This window comes from Podarcis tiliguerta (genome assembly GCF_965153285.1).
Source record: "Podarcis tiliguerta genome assembly, chromosome: 9".
Classification (NCBI taxonomy): domain Eukaryota; kingdom Metazoa; phylum Chordata; class Lepidosauria; order Squamata; family Lacertidae; genus Podarcis; species Podarcis tiliguerta.
The window spans coordinates 43,888,021-43,910,789 of record NC_139542.1 but is presented as its reverse complement, the minus strand read 5'-3'; the positions used below and the strand labels follow the sequence as shown (position 1 = coordinate 43,910,789).

The window sequence follows — 22,769 nt, the reverse complement described above, 5'->3', positions numbered from 1 at the left end:
TCCCCACTTCTGGGCTTGCACTAACCTCCAACAGCAATCCAGCCATAGGAAGGAATATATGAAAAATGCAACCATGATGACACATCTGGGATTCAAAAAGTAAAGGAAACAGCAATAAAGCTGAGCAGCCACTGGCTGGCTAAAAAACTAGGGCCTTAAGAAAAACAGTTCACGGTTTCCTCTAATGCATAATCCTGCTGCAACCTGTGTTTGGTAAAGGTCACGGAGGAATAATGAAGGCTTTCTTTCCACACCCATTTAAAAGATAATTTAAAGCGACAGTTGTACTGAAACCAAAAGACATAGACGAAGGAGAGAATTATACTTCTGACCGTAACAAGATGTGAACAGGGGTAAGTGGTAAATTAAAAGGCAATTTTTATCCTTAATGCTTACTATCATTAAGGTGTTTTTTTTTTAAAGTTACTCCTGCTTTCCTGTACAGTTTCAGTTTTTCTAGCACTCTGTTCAAGCAATTCCCTTTATGCTTCTCCTTTAATTGGGAAGGTATTTGCATAATTATACCTCTTATGTTGGCTTCACAAGTATCCCACACAGTTCTCCAGCCTCTCTCACACACTCCTTAACATTTTTTTTTTTAAACAAAGGGTATGAAATCTCCACTGAGATTTGTTCTTGCTTTCGCTTTTCATATTCAATGAATAGGTATGTGACCTGTAAGATGTATTCCATTTCTACTTCAATTTTTTTAGCAGGGTTATTCAGAGTCAAAGAACATGTTGCTTCTGGAAAAGTGGAATGAGAAAGGTTAAACTTTGGGGCAAAGGAAACACCACATATCTGACCACTGAAATCTCTTCAAACCACAAAAAAATTGAATGCAAAGTGTAATTTGTTACCAACTTGTTGTTGGGTGTTTCAGTCATTTGCAGTGTTTAAAATTCCATTAAAACAGCAGTTATGTCTATTTCTCCTTCAGCAAAATCCTCCAGTGCTTCCTTAATTTTTGTCTAGTTGAATGATACACCCCCCCCCAACAAAGGGTGGACTTTGTTCCTTCCAATTCTCCTTTGACTGTGGCTTATCTACTACAATCTAACATTTATACTGTAGAAATTATTTTCCTCTTGGGATTTGGGGTGTGTGTGTGTGTGTGTGTGTGTGTGTGTGAAGGTTTTTACCACACATAAGCAGTAAGTGTCAATGTAAACGAAGATGAACTTTGCACCTAGATGCATTTTTAAGCATTACCCAACCTCATTGAATTTCTTTTTTAAAAAGGAGATTAAATCATATGTCTATGGCTTATATTTATTTTCAACTCTGTGAAACTAAAGGGGGGGGGGAGTCTTATGCACGGTCAGCAGCAGAAACTCCAATAAAACATATCCCCTTTCCTACTTGATGCTTCTACAAAACCCCAGAGATAATGACATATACATTCTTTTGGCATCTGTACTTGGAAATCTTTCAGACATGTACCAAGATCTGAAAAGCAAGGGCTACACATGCAGACACACTAGCTACTTCCAACACGCACGAACACAGCAGTATCTTTCAGAGCCATGGTGGTTAAGAGGAGGGCCTGAAGCTGTGATGGGGCCCATACTGTGCATGTTTAATTTCTGACATCTCTGGGTAGAGCTGGAAAAGAATCCTCTCTGAAGGCCTGGAGAGATGCTACAAGTCAGCGTAGGCCACATAAAACGAAGCGAGTAATGATCTCACTCCATACAAGGCAGCTTCCTACGTAAATACAGATTACAGTTTATTAGGGGCATAGACCAGCAGTTTCAAAATGGCTAAGAATACAATATTTATAACAAGAAGATACAGTGGAACCTTGGTTCTCGAACGACTTAGTTGCGAACAAATCGGCTCCTGAATGCCAAAAACCCAGAAGTGTTCCGGTATTTGAATGTTTTTCGGAAGCCAAACGTCCGAAGCTGATTCTGTGGCTTCTGCTTGAGTGCAGGAAGCTCCTGCAGCCAATCGGAAGCCGTGCCTTGGTTTTTGCATGGCTTCGGGAGTTGGAACAGACTTTTGGAATGGATTAAGTTCAAGAACCAAGGTTCCACTGTGCAATAGTTATAAGAACTAGCTCCTTTTTTTCAGGAGGGTCAAAAATATTTTGTCATGAGCTAAAACGCTAAGAAGGGGGCAGCATCTCTTTAGAAGTTCTTGGTTTTATGCTGAGCAGAGTAAATGAGAGCATGGTCAAGCAAGCATTGAGTCAGTATTAAGCCTTAGGTCAAATAAGTTAAGAGTGGGAATGGGCTTGCCCACACATACAGTATTCAAGTAGCAACGCAGACGATGAGAACTTGGAAAGAAATACAATATTTTTAATTTATAGGTCTTGTCTGGTTGCCTGTAAAATGGGAATCCTTTGTCTTATCCCTTGGAAATTTGAAACTTCTCATGCCTCAGGGGATTAGAGTGCCTCAAAAGCCCATGCATTTTGGATGAAAATGACCAAGAGTTACAGGTGCCAAGTTACAGGTGGGTCTCCCACTGAAATCAACAGGGACTAGGACAAGGGGATTCTGACCAAACACAACAAATGCAATTTAAACTAATGAAAAAACTAAACTGAATGGAAAAACAAAACAGATGTTTTGGCAAAACCTCCCAAAAGGAAGGAGTATGCACATTGTAACTCCTCACCCTGACTGCACTGCCTCATAGGTACATTTCTAGAGAGAAAATCCTGAAAATGAAACAGGGAAATTGCTTGTGTGGACGCTGATCAATACCAGGAGTTTAGATAACGTGCTCTTAAGACTGCGATCCTTGGGATTAAGTCCCATTTAAGTAAATAAGTCTAACCTCTGAGTAGAAGCATATAGGACTGCACTGTAAATAACGCAGTTTTAACAGCCAGTTTGTAGAACAGGAGGAAGCTTCTTTGAGTAATAAAAGAAGTCTGATCTTCTTTGCTGGCTCAGAAAGTGCCTAGTTGCATGATGCTGAAGAAATCCAATTCTCTGCTTAGGGACTTGGACGTCACAGACTGACTAGGGAAAAAAATTATTTTCAGTCATCAGCAGACACCCTGTTTATTAACTCTCCACTACAGATTGGAATTTCAAAGGTGCTCAGAAGTATAGGTTTTGAAATTTATTACAATTAATTCACATCGTTGTTATATACTGTATAGGCAAGGAGCCCTGATGACATTGCCATGTAATGTTTTTACTGCTGTTTACAAGTTTGGATGCATGAGATGGAGACTTCCCTGTTCCAAACATCCTAGTCAACCAGGGCTGGGAAGATAAGAAGTCTCCTCCCAGCCCTATGATTTAATTAAGAACTGAAGAGGTAGCTACACAAGCCACAGGAGGTGCGCAAGTATTTGGCCCCTATGACGATCCCGTGTTAAACGTGAGAAACTATTCATATTTACGTACTCACAGCTACAAGAAACTGTTGCATGTAAATTTCACTGCTGAGTAGAGCAGTATTTATGTATATAATCTCCAGGCACCTTGTTACTTTTTGAGTAAATGTTTTTGTACAACATGCTCCTTGTGGGTGGAATGCCTTCTGCTGAAGACAAAGTGTGGTGGTCTTATCTACATTCTTCAAGTGGTTTCAATAATTTCACTTGTGGAGATGTCAGGCATCTACCTCCTATCTGCTCCTGTTGCCCTCTCCCTCCCTGCCAAAGGGGGGCGGGGAATTCACTTGCTGTTTGCTTTTGGAAAAAGGGAAGATGGGAGTGTAAGAGCCAGTGTGGTGTAGTGGTTAAGAGCGGTAGACTCGTAATCTGGTGAACGGGGTTTGCGTCTCCGCTCCTCCACATGCAGCTGCTGGGTGACCTTGGGCTAGTCACACTTCTCTGAAGTCTCTCAGCCTCACTCACCTCACAGAGTGTTTGTTGTGGAGGAGGAAGGGAAAGGAGAATGTTAGCCGCTTTGAGACTCCTTCGGGTAGTGATAAAGCGGGATATCAAATCCAAACTCCTCCTCCTCTTCTTCTTCATCAGAAGCGGATCTGCATTAATATTCTCAATCTGTGTTATGTACAAAGTTTGGATCCTAGAATAAGCAGGTAGGATCCTAGAATGCAACAACTGATTGGCTTGCAGGAAAAGACCAGTCAGGCTCCAGGAGGGAAGCAGAGTCAGCCAATCAGACGGGACTCATTGTGTAAACAATGTATATAAAGGCCTGAGGTTTGGGGGGAAATTCAACCACTGTTTTACAAGCTGCAATAAAGAGCATGAAATCACTGCAGGACTCCGAGTATATTTCAATCTGCCTTAGACACATACCTGGCTATATAATTCAGCAGTCGTTCAGCTTATTAGGTGCAGTGTTTCTAGTACCACGAGTATGGAAACCCAAGTCAATCTTGTTCTAGGTTAAGAAACTGAACTCACATCTACAGTAGAACCTCTACTTACGACCGCCTCTACTTGGACCCGATCCAAGTCGCGACCACAGCAAACCCAGAAGTAAATAGCGGGTTTGCTGCAATTTGCGCACACACAGAAGCGGCTGCCGCCATCTCCACATGCGTACAATGGTGCTTCTATCAGTGACCCATTTTGTCTAAAGGACGGGCCACCGGAACGGGTTATGGTGGTAAGTAGAGGTTCCACTGTAATTAGAACTTGTGCAATCTTCTTATAAAGTGGCCATCTTGTGCGAGCTAATCCCACAGAGTAACTATACACTGTGTGGAGAAATCCTTTATTTTGCCTGCCCCAAATACTCCGCTTCCTTGAATGGGCCCAGATTCAAGTACGAGAAAGGAAGAAAAGCCTCTCTATTTCCATTGTCTCAACACAACTCACTTCATGCGCCTCTAGAACATCCATGCTTTACACTCATCTTTCTGAACTGAAAAAGCTCCAAACCTTAACCATGTCAGCCTGCTAGTGCCATTAGGCTCAGAAAAGACTGAGGTTTTATATCACATTCCTTCTGGGTATTGTGCTGCCCTTTACAAAAAAAAAGCCTTGCAATGTAAGCTTTCCTATTATATTTCTCTCTCGAGAAAGCAAGACTAGGCAGCTTGTTTTCACGCTGACAGTTTGTGGAGAGCTTAAACAGAACCCAAAATCTGTATCGGAGTTCTGTACTTTTGACTGCAGGCCACCCTCCTTTCCACTATTAGGCTCGGCAGAATTAGATTTGATCCTTAATGTATAGAATTACTAATGTTGTTAGCCATAAAGATATTTAGCTCTTTCCTTTTTTTTTTTTTTTTGGCTCCCCAGCACAGCGAAGCGAACAAAGGTCTGGATGTATGGCAAACAACTTCTCATATTGCTTGATCAGGCAGTAAATTACTGCCAGCTATATATTGGGGTTGGGGTCTACTAATGTAATAATAATAATAATAATAATTTATTATTTGTACCCCGCCCATCTGGCTGGGTTTCCCCAGCCACTCTGGGCGGCTTCCATAGAAACAAAAAATACAGTAAAATATCACAGATTAAAAACTTCCCTGAACAGGGCTGCCTTAAGATGTCTTCTGAATGTCAGGTAGTTATTTATCGCTTTGACATCTGCTGGGAGGGCGTTCCACAGGGCGGGCGCCACTACCGAGAAGGCCCTCTGCCTGGTTCCCTGTAGCTTTGCTTCTCGCAATGAGGGAACCGCCAGGAGGCCCTCGGAGCTGGACCTCAGTGTCCGGGCAGAACGATGGGGGTGGAGACGCTCCTTCAGGTATACTGGGCCGAGGCCGTTTAGGGCTTTAAAGGTCAACACCAACACTTTGAATTGTGCTCGGAAACGTACTGGGAGCCAGTGTAGGTCTTTCAAGACCGGTGTTATGTGGTCTCGGCGGCCGCCCCCAGTCACCAGTCTAGCTGCCGCATTCTGGATTAGTTGTAGTTTCCGAGTCACCTTCAAAGGTAGCCCCACGTAGAGCGCTAATGTAGTGCAATACTAATGTAGTGCAATACAGGCTACTCCTGTTAATGTTAAAAGGAAATCATGCACATAAGTCTCCCATATATATATTTGGGAGGAAAGAAAAACACCATAGTAGCCATATTTCCCACTGGAGTGCAGGGAAAAGATGTCTGTTGATAAGTAAGTACAGGTGGCCAGTTACTGCCAATATCCACCCCCCAAACAACAACAACACCCCTCTCCTGAGAAGGCATATTGAAAATTGGAATTATAGTAAAGTAGGGGATCTGCTAAAGCCACGAATGTTGGAATACACAATGAATATGGCCTGCATAAGCTTTTCCTGTTCCAAATGATATTTAAAGCTGCTGGATGAGCATGAGCCTTGGAAAGCACACATGCATTGTTAGTGTTACGCACCACTGTTTTATTCTTCAATCACAAAAGAATTCCTTTCCCTCCGCTACATCGACTTGATCTTACAATCTCCCAAGTTGATTTTAAAATAAACAAATGAAGAGGCATATAGGCATATATAAATGTGTGTGTGTGTGTTGTGAACAGCATAAGATGGGGATGACAGTGCAACCACAGAGCAATGAAATCCATGCACACCCATTATGCATTGGATTGTGTTATACCATTGTGGAGGGAGCATCAGCAGAAATATGATAGAGAAAATGAAATGCAAAATGTACAGACTTCGATTTCTAGGGTTGCTCCTAGGGATCATATGTACTCTACAGCCCCTTGACACTGACACCCTTTAGCAGTATAGACAAGCAAGCCCAGTTGAGACATATGAAACTGGCATTTAGAAACTAGCATTCTTAAATATTTCCAAGTACTTTGTTTCATGTGTTTGCCATTATTTATGCCTGTATGTCCCTAGAGGCAGAAAAATCGAATGGAGAGCTCCAATTTACTCACACATATTAGAAAACACACATTTGGCTTTCCAAGCAGTGTTTGATTTGGATTCTGCTTATTATGGCTTCTTTCCAGCTTGCTTATTTAATATATCCCAAATAAAATGCAACATCTTTTTGTTATTGCTTCAATTTAGTCAAACAGGGTTGTTGTTTTTTAAAGAGATGTGACTAAAGTTATTTTGGGTACACTTGATTCCCCTCATTGACCTGGAAGAAATAAAGTTCTCTTATTTCCTTTCTATTCCCTTCCTTTTCAGTATTCTCTATGGTTACTTTGGGTGAACTCCAGAGCTATTTAAAAAAACGGAGGGGGGGGGGGACCAAGAACTGGAAGTTTTAGCCATGGACTGCAACAGGATATGGACTGCCTTCACTATTTGTTAGCATAAAGCATGCTATAAAGTAAGAAGAGCTTAAGGGACTAATTTGGTTCTGGGGGCATTCTTTGAAAAGTGTCTAGAGAGAGACTAAATAAGGAAAGACTAGGCAAATAAATTATGAAAGCCAATGGTGATATCACTTTTCTAGAAGCCAATGTTTTGTATTATTTCATGCACAGTCCATTACCTAATTCATTCTTCTTCGCTTTTATTAGTTTTTAAAACCTAGAAATCTCTGTAAGCCACATACAACATTCCAGCAACCTATTTACTATTCTTGTTTTATTCATGTCTGTACCACAAACCCATATAAAAGCACATTTCTGCTGTGAACAAGATCTCAATTAAAACCAAAACATAATAAATTCAAAGCAAAATTAATTAAAGAAACAGAAGTACAGAAAAGGGCACCTAACAAGGTTATAAAAACAGGAAACTGTTTTTGTCAAAAGGCTCGCTGGAAGTTGGCACCTAAAACTCATTACAGATGGTGAAAGCTTGATATCATTACGCAGTGAGTTCTATGACCCCAGTGCCATCACACCAGATGCACAATTTCATGTTGAGGACAGTCGGACATTGCCAAGCACCATCAGATGTGCCTGAGTGGCAGATTGTAAAGACTGCACAGTAATATCAGGAATATGGTGTCTTTCTTGATTTTGACCCCAAGTTGTTTATGGCTTCGTGATGAGCTGCAAATGATAAAATTAATAATAACCACAAGTGCTTCAAGACATCATCTTGAGAGAGAGAACTTCAAAATTCTTTGGATGTTATAGTATGCTTTAAAGGAGCATCTTGAAGGTCTTAGCAGATCAAAAATATTTTATATTACAGAACAGTGATAGGAAACTTTTGGCCTTCTGGAGGTTGTTGAACTACAACTTCCATCAGCCCCTGCCAGGATGGTCAATGTTCTGAGATAAGGGTGCCAGGTGCACTGGGTTACCATAGCAACACCAGCAAAGTCTAGTGTATGACTTGCTGAGTCCTTCACCCTCCCACGTGTTCAGGAAATATGCCTACATGTAAAGACGGATAGTCTCTAGGGCATTGCTTTTATTATGCCTGCAATCTTGTCCATGTCTTGGTTGTCTCCTGACCTGTTTGCTGTCAGGGTCTGAATCAGACTCAGAGGAAGATGCTGTGGGTTTTACACAGCAGTGTTAGCTATCATGGTGATAGTGTTACAAGATCTGTGCATATATATCTTTACAGAAGAACTGTATACTGTATAGTAGATAGCAGTGTTTAGCTTTGCCTTGTGTCTGGAGACAACGAACACTTTGAACTATGTGGCAGAGGAGCTTTCCCCTTAACCGGAAACTCTGGAAGATGATGTTCTGCTGGGAGCAGGAAATCTCTGAAGCTTCTGCTGGAGTTCCATATACTCTGCTGATAATCACACTGGTTGAGGTATGGTGAACTACCAAATGACTTCCACAAGTCACCAACATGCAGCAGTAGTATTGTCTCCATATTAAGTACAAGTCTTAATAGATACCCTTCATAAGTTAAGTATTATTATTACATAGTGGAAAAAAGAAATTTGCAAAGTATAGCTGTAGATTTTTATCATCATTTAAAATAGAATGTTTGTAGCAGGTCTATATTAGTGGTAACTAATACATGGTATGGGGGCCTCATACAGCCCATTAAGACCTCACTTTTGGCCCACTAGCTGCAAACTTCATGTACTCAAATTGCCACAGCAATCCATTTGGCAGGAGTCCAAGTCTCCTAACCTGCCCCAAAGGAGCCGAGGATCTTTTTCGAGACTGATCTGTGGCTTCCAATGCAGCTATTTCCAGTGCCCCCAAAATAGGCTTTGCCAAATTGCATGCTTCTCTTAGGAGTATTGCAGTTAAACAAGGTGTAGAAATTAGACTTTAATACTATTAGGTGAATCTCTCTCATACAGAGAGATGCTCACCCTAGTCTGAAAAACAAACACGAAGAAATTAATCAAAATTGGGGCAAAAAGTTCAAGTGAACCATGATTAATGTACATATTTCAAAAGTCATACAGGGTTGTAAGGAATGGAAAATGTGACACAACTGAATACCAAGTTAGGTTAAAATTTTCCATCTGGATGCTCAATAGCATTTTATAAGTAATGACTCCCACAGTTTTGTGGTGGCCATTATAATGGCAGGCTAGGATGGTGGTTATCATCTAGAAGATAAGATGGATGTCTTGCATCCTCTATTCTACAATCAACATATTATAGAAGAGTTCTCGAGTAATATGTGGCGACAGGATTATAATGATCCTGCCAAATTTAATTTTGTTTTGACTGGGCAGTTACTTCACTCTTCCACAGCGCAGCTAAAAAGAATGACAAACTAAATACACACACACAAAGAGAGAGTGTGGATAGATAGTGGTATTGAAGTTTGCCTTCTGTCTCTTAGGGCTGTCAGGCTTGCCAAGACCAGTTCCTGGACAGATGAAGGTAGACTGTCATCATAATTTCCAAGGCAATTTGGAGACTCACCAACAAAAAAGACCCAAGTCTACATGAGAATGCAACTGTATGTTTGGGGCTCAGAGAATGCTCACAGCACCACAAGCCCTTGTTAATAACAAACTATTAAATGAGTGTTAATTACTATTAGGTGAGTGAACCAGACTAGTGTACTTTCTCTCTTACTACTACCCTCTGCCTGCCTGCCTGCTCAAATTTCCTCTTCCACACCTGACTAGGGAAAGTCAACAAAAGCACCCATGTGTCTTGAGATGATAGCTGCGGTGGGAAGCTTTTGAGGGCTGCTTGTCCCCCATGTTGTTGGTTATTATACATCCAGAAAGTGAAGGGCCACCATGGAGGCTAGACAAGTTGGTTCTTGTACCAGTCAATCCTGAAGGCTATTTGTGAATAATAATCCTGAAGGCTATTTGTGAATAATAATTCCCTGTAAAACACAGGTTGCCCCTTGGCATTGGTCTGTCTCTTGTAGTGAGGTACTCCATTACTGCATAATGCAGAGATAGGGAACCTTGACCCTCCAGTTGTTGATAAGACTCCTAATTTCCATCAGCCTCAGCTGGCATGGTCAGCAGCCAAGGATGATAGTGCTGGAGTTCAGAATCATATTGAGGTTCACAGGTTCCCCATCCCAGATGTAATGAAAGGGGAACAGCTCTATGCAGTGACTAATCATTGTCATCTGGGAAAATGTACACTCCAGAACCAGAGGGGGAGGGGTGCTTCAAGCTTCAAATAACTTTGCAAAAGGGTCAGTAAAGGGTTCTGGCAGGGAATAGATGGTCACATTACACTAAGGAGATCTCCTGCCCTTCTGGGTGTTCTCAGCCTCAGTAACGTTGCAACTGCTGGTAGAGGATGGCTGCTTCCTACGTTAACTGGAGTGGCATGGGAAGCCAGAAGTCAGATGGGAACGGCAACAACATAGCTATTTATTTTATTTAGTCCAGTATTTGTAGAACACTTTTCATTAAGAAAAAAGTATAGCAAAGTTGTTTCCGAAAGCCCAGTAAAAATAAAACAGAAGTTAAATGTGAAACAATTGAAATAAAAACAATAAATCACTTGATAACTCCAAAACACCTACAGAATCAGACAACTTAAATATGTTTTAAATTCAGAGGTCAGAGAATCTAATCAGATATACCATAAGCATGAATGATAAAAAATAATTAGGTGGCAAGAGAAGCTCATCAAAGATATAGCTGTCCCATGCCACCAGTGAAAGAGTTCCATAACCAGCACACCACCACCAAGAAGGCCTTCTCTTCCATTATCACACCCTGAGCAACATTCACCAGGGTGGGGGTAACAAGCAGGGCCTCTTCCCCTTATCTCAAGGCCCAGGGATGTTGGTCTTCTCAAGTATGTGCTCTCAGATATCTACGTCCCAAGTTATTCAGGGCTTTATCAATCAATATACATTGGGCCCAGTAACTATGTATTGACAACAGTGCTGTTCCAGCTTCTGGGAGAGTCAGCACAGCATGGAAATAGATCAAAGGAGATAAATCATAGGGGCTAAGGTCACGTCGCCCCCCCCCCATAAAATATTTGAGGGGGCAATGTCGATGGGCATTGCCATTCAAATGGTGTGTGTGACACATCATGTGATTCATTATGTGTGCTTACCTGCCCCCCCCCCCATACTTTATTCAAGTTGGCATCCCTGGCTATTGTCAACTTCTCCCAAGTATCTTTGTTTCCTACACTGACTGGCAGTTTATGGAAAGTAACCACACTTTAAGCACCACCCCCATTTTGAAGTGAATGTTTCAGTGCTTAATAGATGTGGCAAAAGAGATATTTGAATGCTCCTCATATAAGAAGTGCCTTGCCAAGTGCCAGTCACAAAACAGCTGCCATTTTGTGGCGTAACACTAAATTGGCCACACCACACTGATTACACAAATGAACTACATCTCTCTCACCCATGCACACACTTCAACATATACATCTCCCCACTTCGCTCTGCCCAAATATTTCTAATCACACACACAGCACATTTCTGAGCACCTCAACACATCCAGAAAAGCTTCACCATAAGCAAAGGAACTGTTGCCATTTCCAGAACCACCACCACCGCTCCCAGAAGCTTGTTGGCAATCCCTGACACATACAATGCATGTAATGAACCTCTGGAAGTGTAACGTGTAATTTGCTCCAAGGCTTCTTTTATTACCTTTTTCCTACACCCTTATTACATTTTATTGCCTACACCTCTTTCCTAACCCATTCTGCTGAATGTGCAGATCTGGTCAAAGTTGTATGGCGGTTTATGCAGCAAGATTTGGACTATGCCGTTTATGCCTATTGCCTAACAAGTCAGGCTTCCAAATATGCGTAGAATTCATTTCTCATGTGGGGCATGGAATGTGTGGGTCTACCATGAAGAATTGGCAGTATGCCCATCGTACAAAATATCCTCCAATTGGAAAATCTTTTATACGTTGTTGATGTTGTTGCTAATTTATATACTACCCTTCGTCGGAAGACCACAGGGAATCTTACAACATGAAACACAAATGTAAACACGTAACAAAAATGACTTAAAAATACTAAGATTGAAACAGTTATATAAATACAATTATAACAATAAAAAACAGATACTCATAACAGCAAGAGCATAGAAAGTAAGGAATAAAATCAGTAGCATGGTATCAAAAAATATAAAACAGTGCACAATTACAGAATCTTCTCTCTATCCCAAAGTAACTCTTAATCCTGGCCCTTACAGACCATGACTGACCCTCTCAGCCCTCACCTGTCAATACTCCTTTCCTCTCCCAGTCTCTCACCCTGGGAGATCTTCATCTCCCTGCACCTCACTCAGGGTACTGCCACCATCTATCTGCCACTTTCATGTGGGTGCAGTCCTTGGCCCCCAGTGGCATCCCAAAAGGATGAACAGCAAAGTGGTAATTTCCCTTTCAGGATATTGGCCTATCACTGGGTAGCCCATTGCCTGCAGCATACCTGGCATCTCTCCCCACTCTGAGAAATACCCTGAGGGTGGGTTGAATCCAGTTTGCCTGTTTCTATGCAGGAGCAGCCAAGTAACAATTCCACATGTACCAAATTGCTCCCTTTCCTTAATATGCTGATTGTCAGCTGTTGTCCCCATCAGAATCCATGCAGACTTCTATAACAGAGCCTGGAGGGTGGGGTTTGCTGATGAAAGTACAGGTGTTCCTTGTAGAAGGGGAAACACAGGGCCCACAGGGATTGCTTGGCCAAGAACCCTTCAGCTTGTGCCTCTAGGCTGTGGTTGCTAGCTCAGTACCTGAGGTGTGGGAGGAGCAAACACAAGGTTAAGATGCAGGCTGAAGTCTTCCAGGTGTTTCCTTCCCATCCCAGTCCTGCCCTCAACCAAGCAGCCTCTGGTGGTGGCTCCCAGCTAAATAGCTGAGGGTGGGAAGACTTCACCCAAGCCTTCTGACATGATTCAACTCTCTCTCTCTCCAAGCAATAAGAAAGAAAGAACAGTTCAAACAACCTAGCCAAACTTTTGTGTTAGAAAAAATATATTGATTGCAGACATGTGGTCTCAATAAGGCAGAAAATTAACACAAAAAATAGTATTTTGTTAAAATGTATGTTGCACATTCCCTTTACAAAACCCTATTTAACCAGCTCTGAACTGCTCTGACCACAAAAGTCATTGGTGGCTAACTTTTTCAAGCACTAGAATATGCTGGAGCAGGCAGATCTGCGCTGGAATTGACTTTTGGGACATTTCCCACTTCCCCAGGGTAAAAAGTCAGAGCAGAATCCAAAGCCTTGAAGGCAGAAAGTGACATCATGGTTCAGTCGGCCTGGGAGGAAACCATCTGAACTGCTGTAGCGTCGCTGCAAGGTACCACAAACCACAGCTGCTGGATAATACCAGACAGAACAGTGTGGGATTTTTAAAAAAACAAATCAAACTGAAAAGCATATAGATATACCACCACAATCAGCTGGAAGATACATTGGTTAATTACAGCTTTCAAAGATGGCCTTGTATTCCTAAACCCAACTATATTTGGAGCAGACAATCAGTACAGACTAGAGCAGGCATCCCCAACCTTCAGCCCTCCAGATGTTTTGGACTACAATTCCCATCATCCTTGACTACTGGTCCTGCTAGCTAGGGATCATGGGAGTTGTAGGCCAAAACATCTGGAGGGCCACAGGTTGGGGATGCCTGGGCTAGAGCATTGACTTTACTATACAGTGGTGCCCCGCAAGACGAATGCCTCGCAAGACGGAAAACCTGCTAGACGAAAGGGTTTTCCGTTTTGGAGGTGCTTCGCAAAACGAATTCGCTATGGGCTTGCTTTGCAAGATGAAAATGTCTTGCGATTCCTGGGGTTTTCTTTTCACTCCTCACCCCCTTTTTCTAAGGCACTAAGCTGCTAATAGCCTTTTAGCAGCTAATCCGCTAATCCCTTAAGCCTTTAATAGCCGCTAAACCGCTAATCCGCTAATGGGCTTGCTTCGCAAGACGAAAAAACCGCTGGACGAAGAGACTCACGGAACGGATTCTTTTCGTCTTGCGAGGCACCATTGTATTTACTGCTAACACACTGTTATGCACGTCCATAAAAATGTAACCAACACGTCAGTAAGTAAAACTCCTTAAGTAATTTTACCCTAGTGATCCTGCCAATATGTTTTCCTTCTTTTATGGTACCAAGCTACCTACGTCCCCTTAAAAACAGAAGGCGCTTGTTATCCCTAAGCCAATTAACCCGCAGTACTATCCCACAGTCCTTGTTGGGACTTTCAGTATTCAACAGGGCACAGGTATCATTTAGAGATGTGGAGGTAAAAAAAGAGAAAAGCTCAGAAATAATGTCATCCCTCCCACCCAATTTGTCTGCTTCCCCTCCTGGACTCTCATAGCATTGCCTCCATAAGTTTGCAAGCTCTCTTCGCATTTGTCAGCCAGCATTGTGCAGTGATGTCATTTCCAAGTGGGCCAAGTATGCTGAATAGGTCAGCAGGCGTAGCATTCAGTCCATGGTTTGTACGGTCAAGGAAATTGGCTGAACCTTGCAAACAAGGTGCAGACATACGCATTACTCTCTGAATTACGTGAGTACACTTGTGTAGGTAGATTGCCAGCATTTCTTAAGAGAAGCCCCAATATTAACCACACCTAAAAGTTTAATATAGAGAGATTCAATTCTCTACTCATTAATTTAAGCAAAGCATTAAGGCAATTAATAATTAAGTACTGCAACTGTAAACCCCTGAACAAGCGCATAGCATCTGCTCCCAGAGCAAGAACAAAATTTGTATTATTAGCCATGTGAGAGTTCCCCTTTAGTGTCAAATGACATGTTTAGAACAGTGCACCGTGCAAGCAAAAACAAAGTTAAGGTGAAAGGCAACAGCTATCCCCTAAGCAGAGATTATTTCTGCCTTTTAGAATCTAGTTTCTATACCTTAATTGTTTGACTTACTCCAACTAATGATAAGATTGAACTATTCCACAGCAGTTCAAACAATTAAAGATGTAGAAGTTTTAGGACGGACTTTGTGTTCATAAACTGCATGCACTCAGCACAGAGAAGATGCCTTGAGTGGGGTGGTCTTGTATTTCATCTGAGGCTCTGTAGATTTATTAGGTGGTGGTGGGGAATCCCAGGTCAGAATCAGTGACCCAGGCTTCGCTCTTTTCTCCACATACTTTTCCTGCGGCTTGCATTTTTGGAGCTGTCTGCTGCTCTATATTTACCTTGGTGCTTTTTGTGCATTCCTGATTTCCATTTGTCATGCACTGTGGTGGTCAGCAATCCGCAGGGGGTGGATTTATAGGGACCCTACACAGGGCCATTTGTTGCGACTTTCTAGTCCTTTCCAGCTCTATGAAAATCCAGTTCTTGAAATATGAACTGCTTTACAACACAAACCTATGTTTATTTACAAGTAATCAGTGCATTAAAACAGAGCTAACTCCTTAGTGAGTAGTTTTCAGGACTGCGGCCTCGCCCCCCCCCCCAAGTAAGCAGCATTTCTCATGCCAGAATTGATATTGCACCTCTGGAAATGGAGGAATTTAAAATATTGCCAGACATAATACCATCTGAAAAGCACAAACTCAGAAAGGACCATTCCAATTTTAGCTCTGAAGAGGAATCTTTGGTAGTTCTAGTCTCCAGTTCCAACAGAGTGAATTCTATCTTATAAATAGACTAAACAACCGCATGCAAGGGAGATGGTTTCCCTCAATGCAGTGACGACATTTGCTGGGTTAAGGGGGGGAAAGCCACTGAAAAGAGAATGAAACTTTAAGCTCCATCCACATTAAATGAGAACTCAAAATCCCCATTAGTAAGCAGCTGATTAGATTAACAGAACACTTGTTCCCTGTGTGCCCCTGCAGAGATCAACAGAAGACGCCAGAATTGTTATTCAGACTTAGATAGGACTACTGAGGAGGAAAGAAGTGAAACAAGCTTTACTCTGACTATCTCCATTCACACTCAGTCAGGACCTTAACAACACTTGCAGAATAGTTATCAGTTCACAACAGTTTTAAACTCTTCTATGCTCCTCTGTTTGCCTAAGCAGACTAGATTACCATTTTTGTCAAGGGAATTTGGCTGGATTTTGTGGCCAGCACAAACAGCAAGTAGCATTCTGACTTTACTGCACATCAGTAATATTAAGACACAGCACTTCCTAAGGGAGATTCTTATTTCATAGATCCAGCCTAGCTGTCAAAGCAGGACAGCAGAGTTAGTATTGTGAAACATTGCTAAGACAACATCCAATTTTCATTTAGAGTCATGAGAGGTTTCTCTGATTGTTGCTAAACTTCAGCTTAACACAGTAGTCTCTCTGTGTTTCTGCACAAGGAAATGCAAACCGAAAGCAATCATTTTATTAACTTGCAGGCCACAGTGGGAACAACAGCTCTTATCTATCAGAGATATATTCCCATTCTCCATCCCACTCCCATGCACACATCTATTTTAACTAAGTTGTACTATACAAAAGCAACCACAGGAGTCATGATCTGGGCAGAGAAACCCATCTCTTTAATTTCAAAGGAAAGTTAAGCGGGCATTGAACTTTCTCCCCATGAAATTCAGCGGGCCTTTGAAGTATTTCAATCTGGCCTGATTGTGCCCAGCTCTCTTACTACTGGTGAAAACACAGGATTTTTTTCAAAAAAGGAAACTGATGAGGGCAGCGAGTAGCACAAAAGCCTGAATAAGCATTTTTCACTGAACCCTGTGGTTCACTCAAAACAACGCATGCTCAGATATTTTGGTACCTATATTGGTTTTTTTAGCTTTGTGTAAATCATACTGAGAAGCTGAGAGCGAGGGGGTGCTGGAGAGAAGACAGTGCGGAATGAATGAACAGGCTGCTCTAAAGAATGGCTTATTTGTGACTTTCATTGAGCAGAGTCCTGCAAGGGGAAGTGGGTGGGATGGTGTACATGAAGTACTATTGACTTCTGTTACTTGTATCAGACAGAATAATACCCGCAGCTCAGGTACTCATCGCTTGTCAGGGGTGGCTAACCGGAGGACATTCAGGTGCTAACCAGGCTAAAACTCCCACTGACCCCAACCATTAAGCAGTGCTGCCTGGGTGCAGATAGGTGCTTTACAACCTCTGGAGAGCCAGAAGCATGCAGCACACACACACACACCGGCTTAAATAATTAAATAGTACGACTTCGACAGAGCTATCTTCTTATTGCTAGCTAGGAAAGACCCTCCTCCCCCTTTACAAAAAAAGTAAGCTCACTACTCCGAGCCGAATAACAAAGCCCCCCCCCTTTTATTTTAGCAACAAGGCAAACGCTTCGGCATCTTTTTTAGCAAAAGCCCTGCATTCTTTTCAGGGGAGAAAAGGCAGAAGTATAAACTTTCAGGTAAAGAAACAGTTCTGAGCACGACTAGGATCATTCGCAAACATAAGTCACATTTTGAGCAGTTCCCCCCGCCTCAATGCATCACGTTTGCTAATTCGCTATAACCACTGGGACTTACCGCAGTGTTAGGGAAAAGAGACCCACCCATGAACAACCCCCCCCCCCCAGCTATCTATTGATCTACCTACCTATCTACCTACCACTCTTCATGCCTCCTTGTTCTCGGGTTATCAGCAGCTCGCCGGCTTCCGACCCAGCTGCTCTCAATTCAGCCCACTTTGCAGAATGGGCGAGAGAGGGAGAGGGAATTAATAGGCAGCGGACGGATTCGCCGCCACTTACCGGGAGGTGCCGCAGGAGCCGGCGAAGGGAGAAGCGGCTCGCCGCCTGCGAGGAGTCCGGAGCGATTCCCAAGCAAGAACAAAGGCTGCTGGCAGCGAGCAAGGCGAGCTGAAGTCCTCTGGCGGGCGGCCAACTTGTTGCTCTTGTTCTTGCTCCCCCGGAGCAGCGCGTCTTGGTGCGCGCGCTCTCTCGCCCAGCCTGCAGCAGGAGCGCGCGGGGGGCTGGGCCGGGCAGGAGGAGGAGGAGGAGGAATGCCGGGGATGTCCAAAAATAACACGGCGCACAAACCACCCGGGCTCTCCGTCTCCGGGCTGCCCTGGGTGCTCTGGCGCACCTGTGGCGGGGCCACGCTTTATCTGGGCCGCCCCGGGGCTTTCTTCGTCATCCCGCAGGGGCGGGATACCCACGGGTGCTTGCGCGCGCCAGGGAGTGGGTCGGTGGGAGGAAAGCGCGCAAAGCTTTCCCCTCTCCACCCGGGACTATCAGTTTGTACTAAAGGGGGGAACAAAATAAATCTGGAACTCCCTCGGCCTGCGAATCTTCCCAGGCGACTCAGGCAGAAGGGAGTGTTTAGCGCCAATTAACAGTTAATTATTCAACACAATGTGGCTTTTATCCGACCAGCCGGTCTGCCTGCCACGCCCCTCATCCGCCCCAGCACAACAGCTATTGAGCGTTTCCCTTTGTCACCTGGCAGCAATAAGTCCCCAATTGCTTCCTTTCCCATCACTTGGGATTCCGGGCTGCTCTTGGAGACGACGTCACAGGCTGCTTTCCAAAGGGGCGCCTTTGCACCAACGATAATAATATCACCAACCCTTTACAATTCCAGCGAACTGGATGAAGTCTATGTTTGGTAAAAGGCAGACGATGCAATTTCTTGCATTCGACTGGTTGGGGGGAACGTGTATTTTGTACCCGCGATCAACACCTCGTTCAGCTGTCAGTGATGGCCTCTACCATCCAAGCTCACTTTCTGAAAGTAGGCCATTTTCTTACCTTTTTATATAAAAATCAGAGTGGGCACAGTGTTTTAATATTAAATAAGTAACATTTAAAAGGTGGCTAACAAGGCAAGTTAGTGCGATATCATCATCATCCCCCTGTTAAGCCAACTTCAAAACCCAGTATTGCATAGCAAAGTTTGCAAGCTAAACTTTTTAAAGAAGTACTGCTATAATTGTCAAAAAGCATAAACTGAAGGAAAAAAGGGGAAACAAAAATATTACTAATACAAGTGGCATTTGAACAATAATGCAAAGAAATCTACCCTGCACATAAATTAATATCATCAAAAATGTCTTAAAATAATACATAATAGCCAAAAGCCTGTATGCTGCTTTCATTCTCATGACACAGTATCTCCTTCCTGCCCAGTGAACTTTTCATACTCCAGAAAGCTATTGATAGTTGCTACTGTGAGAGCGGATTTATACTCCCAATACGAAGCACAAGTACGATAGCTCTGGATATGTACTTACCACATCAAAAGTTTTGGAATATGTAGCTCTTCCCACCACACGTATAACCACATGTTCCAACCATCTGTTTTCAATAGCTTACATTCAGCACAATCTGATGCATATTTACTCAGAAGTAAGCCCCACTGAGTTCAATGGGGCTTACTCCCAGGTGAACATCAATACGACTGCAGTCAGCCTTTAAGTAACATCCCGGTACCCTAAAAAATACCTATATATTTTGTCCCATGCTAGACAAAGATCAAAACAACAGCTACATTTCATATTTTCAAAGGAAGAATAGCCATTGCTCTTGGGCTGTGCCCAATCCTGTTTTTACTTAGAACTAAGTCCAAATATGTTCAGTGAGGCATACTTCAAAAAACTAAACACACCTAGAAGGGAGCAAGTCCCAAAGTTGCAGAGCGACTTAGTTCTGAGTTTAAAAAACCACAGGTTTGCATTATTAGTCACCCCCTCTATTCCAGTTGAAGACTATTAAAATCTGGAATGGGATCCAGCAACATTTTCTCTCCCTGCTACTCTTTAGACAACCAACCAACATAAGAGCTCTAGTGAGCCCAAAAGCTTGCTCACTGCTTAGTAACTTTTAATGTAGTCCTAACAAAGGTATTAGGGGACGTGGGTGGCGCTGTGGGTTAAACCACAGAGCCTAGGACTGAAGGTCGGCGGTTCGAATCCCGTGACGGGGTGAGCTCCAGTTGTTCGGTCCCAGCTCTTGCCAACCTAGCAGTTTGAAAGCACGTCAAAATGCAAGTAGATAAATAGGTACCGCTCTGGTGGGAAGCTAAACGGCATTTCCGTGCGCTGCTCTGGTTCGCTAGAAGCGGCTTAGTCATGCTGGCCACATGACCTGGAAGCTGTACGCCGGCTCCCTCAGCCAATAAAGCGAGATGAGCGCTGCAACCCCAGAGTCGGTCACAACTGAACCTGATGGTCAGGAGTCCCTTTACCTTTACCTAACAAAGGTATTGGGCTTCTGTTGTTGCTTTATACTGGTAAAAAGCAGACAAGAGTTGCTTTTCAGGAGTCGTACATGTGGGAAGAGTACCACACGTATAAGAACTGGTGTCAGGAGCTGCCATTGTTGGGAACCTGACCACAACTTCTCAGAGGGGCCTACTGCTGAGCTCTGGAGCTTTCTTAACCTTGCTGCTTATCCTCCTTGCTGATGTTTAATGTTCACTTTCCTATTTTGATCATTAAAGCTATGGCAGAGGTGAGAGGAAGGAGCACCCTGCTCCACTTGCCTTGCACTCGCTCCCTCTGATTGGATGCCATAGTGTAGCAGAACAGCAACAAAGATGCCATAGCCTAGGACATACTTTGCCCAAATCCTGGGGTGCACTTTGCCATTTTCTTAGAGAGAACATACTCACCCAAAATAAGCTAAGTGGAAAAAAGAGGTCCATAACGTTAGAAGATGTGGCTGCTGGTTAAATGGTCACATCTATTTCGGAAAAATAAATAAATCCAGAAGTTGTTTATTATGACCAACGAAAACATCACAAAATAGTGCACAACCTTTCAATTCAGATAGAGCTCTTCATCAGACTTGATGTTAAGAAAAGGGGTTCGGGATAAGAAAAATATTGGCAACGGCAAGGGCACAGAGTGGGTGGGGCCCAATCTACAGAGGAGCGTTGAGGGGGTGTTTGGCCTACAGTGGCAAAATGCCTCAGGCCAGCACCTCTGGATGGTTGTAAGGACTGAGCTCAGAAGAAGTAAATGGGTAGCAGTGATGGTGTTGCAGAGGGGTTCCTCTCAGAGAAAGTGGCCCACACTGCTATCTTCCCTAAGCACCCTTCAAAAGCTGGAGCCAGCACACAGGCATATACCAAAGCCTGCAGACTTAAACACATATCAAACTAGAAGCACGCTACATAAATAATACAAGGTCCTGCTTGAGTACATTCACAGCTGCAGAGTTATATGGCTTTGGTTTCAAGGCAATCTGCACAAATAAAAAGGCATAATTTGTGAGATAAGATCTTATCGAGAGGCTCATGGTCAAGCAAGTAAGAATAAAAGTAGTAATAAATGATTGCATTTTTTGTCTCCTATTCTTTCTTAGATGAGCTCCCTTAGGCAGGATCAGCTTCAAGTTTGAAGATACTCTTGATAAAATGCCCATTACTAGGCCTTTTCTAACACCAGTAGGCACTCCCTGATAGGCTTACTACACAGAGCATGGTGTCAAATCTGGAGTATTGTGTAGAAATTAAAATGGGGCTCCCAGACCCCCAGCTGATAAAAGATGAAGAGTTGGAACAGATAACGCTTGCTGGGGACACAACAGGAATGAGTAAGTAGTAGACACCTGTTGTCAAGGACACTTCCCAGCCAAAGGAAAGCACACGGCAGATAGTTAACTCTTTATTGCCAAAGACAACACTTACAGTCCCTTATATAGCTCTTGATACTTAGGCATACCAATCTAGTGTCTAGGCAGCTATTCCCAGGTCCACACTCTATGGAGCAGTTGCAGCAACAGAGGACTGCTCCCCCTCCACCAGTTTATGTGCCTTCCCCTGACAAGCTGCACACACACAGCTGGAGGCTATTCCTGCATGGAAACTGCCTCTGCTCATCCCTTTTCAGTCCCCTCTTGGTTCTGGGAGATAGTAGTACAGGAGAGGGTGGAGAAGCACTTGACCCTTCACCTGCCTGATCTGCCTCTTCCTCCTCCTGCTCTGAATCTTCTGCAGCCTCTGGCTCTTGCCTCCTGGCTGGTACAGTTCACTACAAATCACTGAACCCCCCCCCCCCCCCGCTTCCAAATCGGACTCCAGCCCCACTTCCATCGGCGCACACTGGTCAGCATCCATTGAGTCCCTGACACCCGTTAAGGATGAGACTAGGGATGGGGAACCTGTGGTCCTTCAAATGTTGGCTCCCATCATCTCTCACCAAAACATCTGTTGGGCACCTGGTTGAGGAAGGCTGTTGGGAGTTGGAGTCCGACAACATTTGGAGGGCCACAGCTTCTCTGTCCCTGAGTTAAGTGATTAAGTGACACTGGGTGCATTGGAGGCGAGTGGGAATGAACGATACAATGGATCATTGTGTTACTCACAGGAGGTAGATAGGTACCAGGGTGATGCTACAACCAAATTAAAGGGACATTAACAACAGCAACAGAAGGACAGGCATTTAGAAGGACCTGTCCATAACTTTGGAAAGGGGTTCATGGACTATCTAGACAAACCCCATGCAACAGCAAGGTCCCTCTGGATTCTAGGTCCTAGATCAAAGCCACATAGTCTTATGGAATCCAGCTGTTTCACAATGTTTGATCTGTAGTGTTTTCCCCAACTCTGATTCCTACCAACTGGTTAGTGTGGGGTTAGCAGCTGTTGGGAGGACTGGAAAAGCTTATGTGCCAGCTAGGTTGGATCTCACGGATGAAGTTTGAATTCCTTAAGTTTTTTT

The 22,769-nt window shown here is 43.4% G+C and overlaps 1 protein-coding gene across 8 annotated transcripts in view; it reads right to left on the bottom strand.

The window, feature by feature from the left end:
• Positions 1-22,769, bottom strand: part of PALLD (palladin, cytoskeletal associated protein) — a 219,867-nt gene that overhangs the window by 140,625 nt on the left and 56,473 nt on the right. The window contains exon 1 of one of the 8 annotated variants that reach the window (XM_083457034.1): positions 17,857-18,386. The exons of 2 other annotated variants lie outside the window; for them this stretch is intronic. The gene's annotated coding sequence lies outside the window, so the exon portion shown is untranslated. Of the gene's footprint in view, positions 1-17,702; positions 18,387-22,769 lie in introns of those variants that run through there. 5 more of the 8 variants (XM_083457031.1, XM_083457035.1, XM_083457036.1 and 2 more) reach the window with 5 other exon arrangements.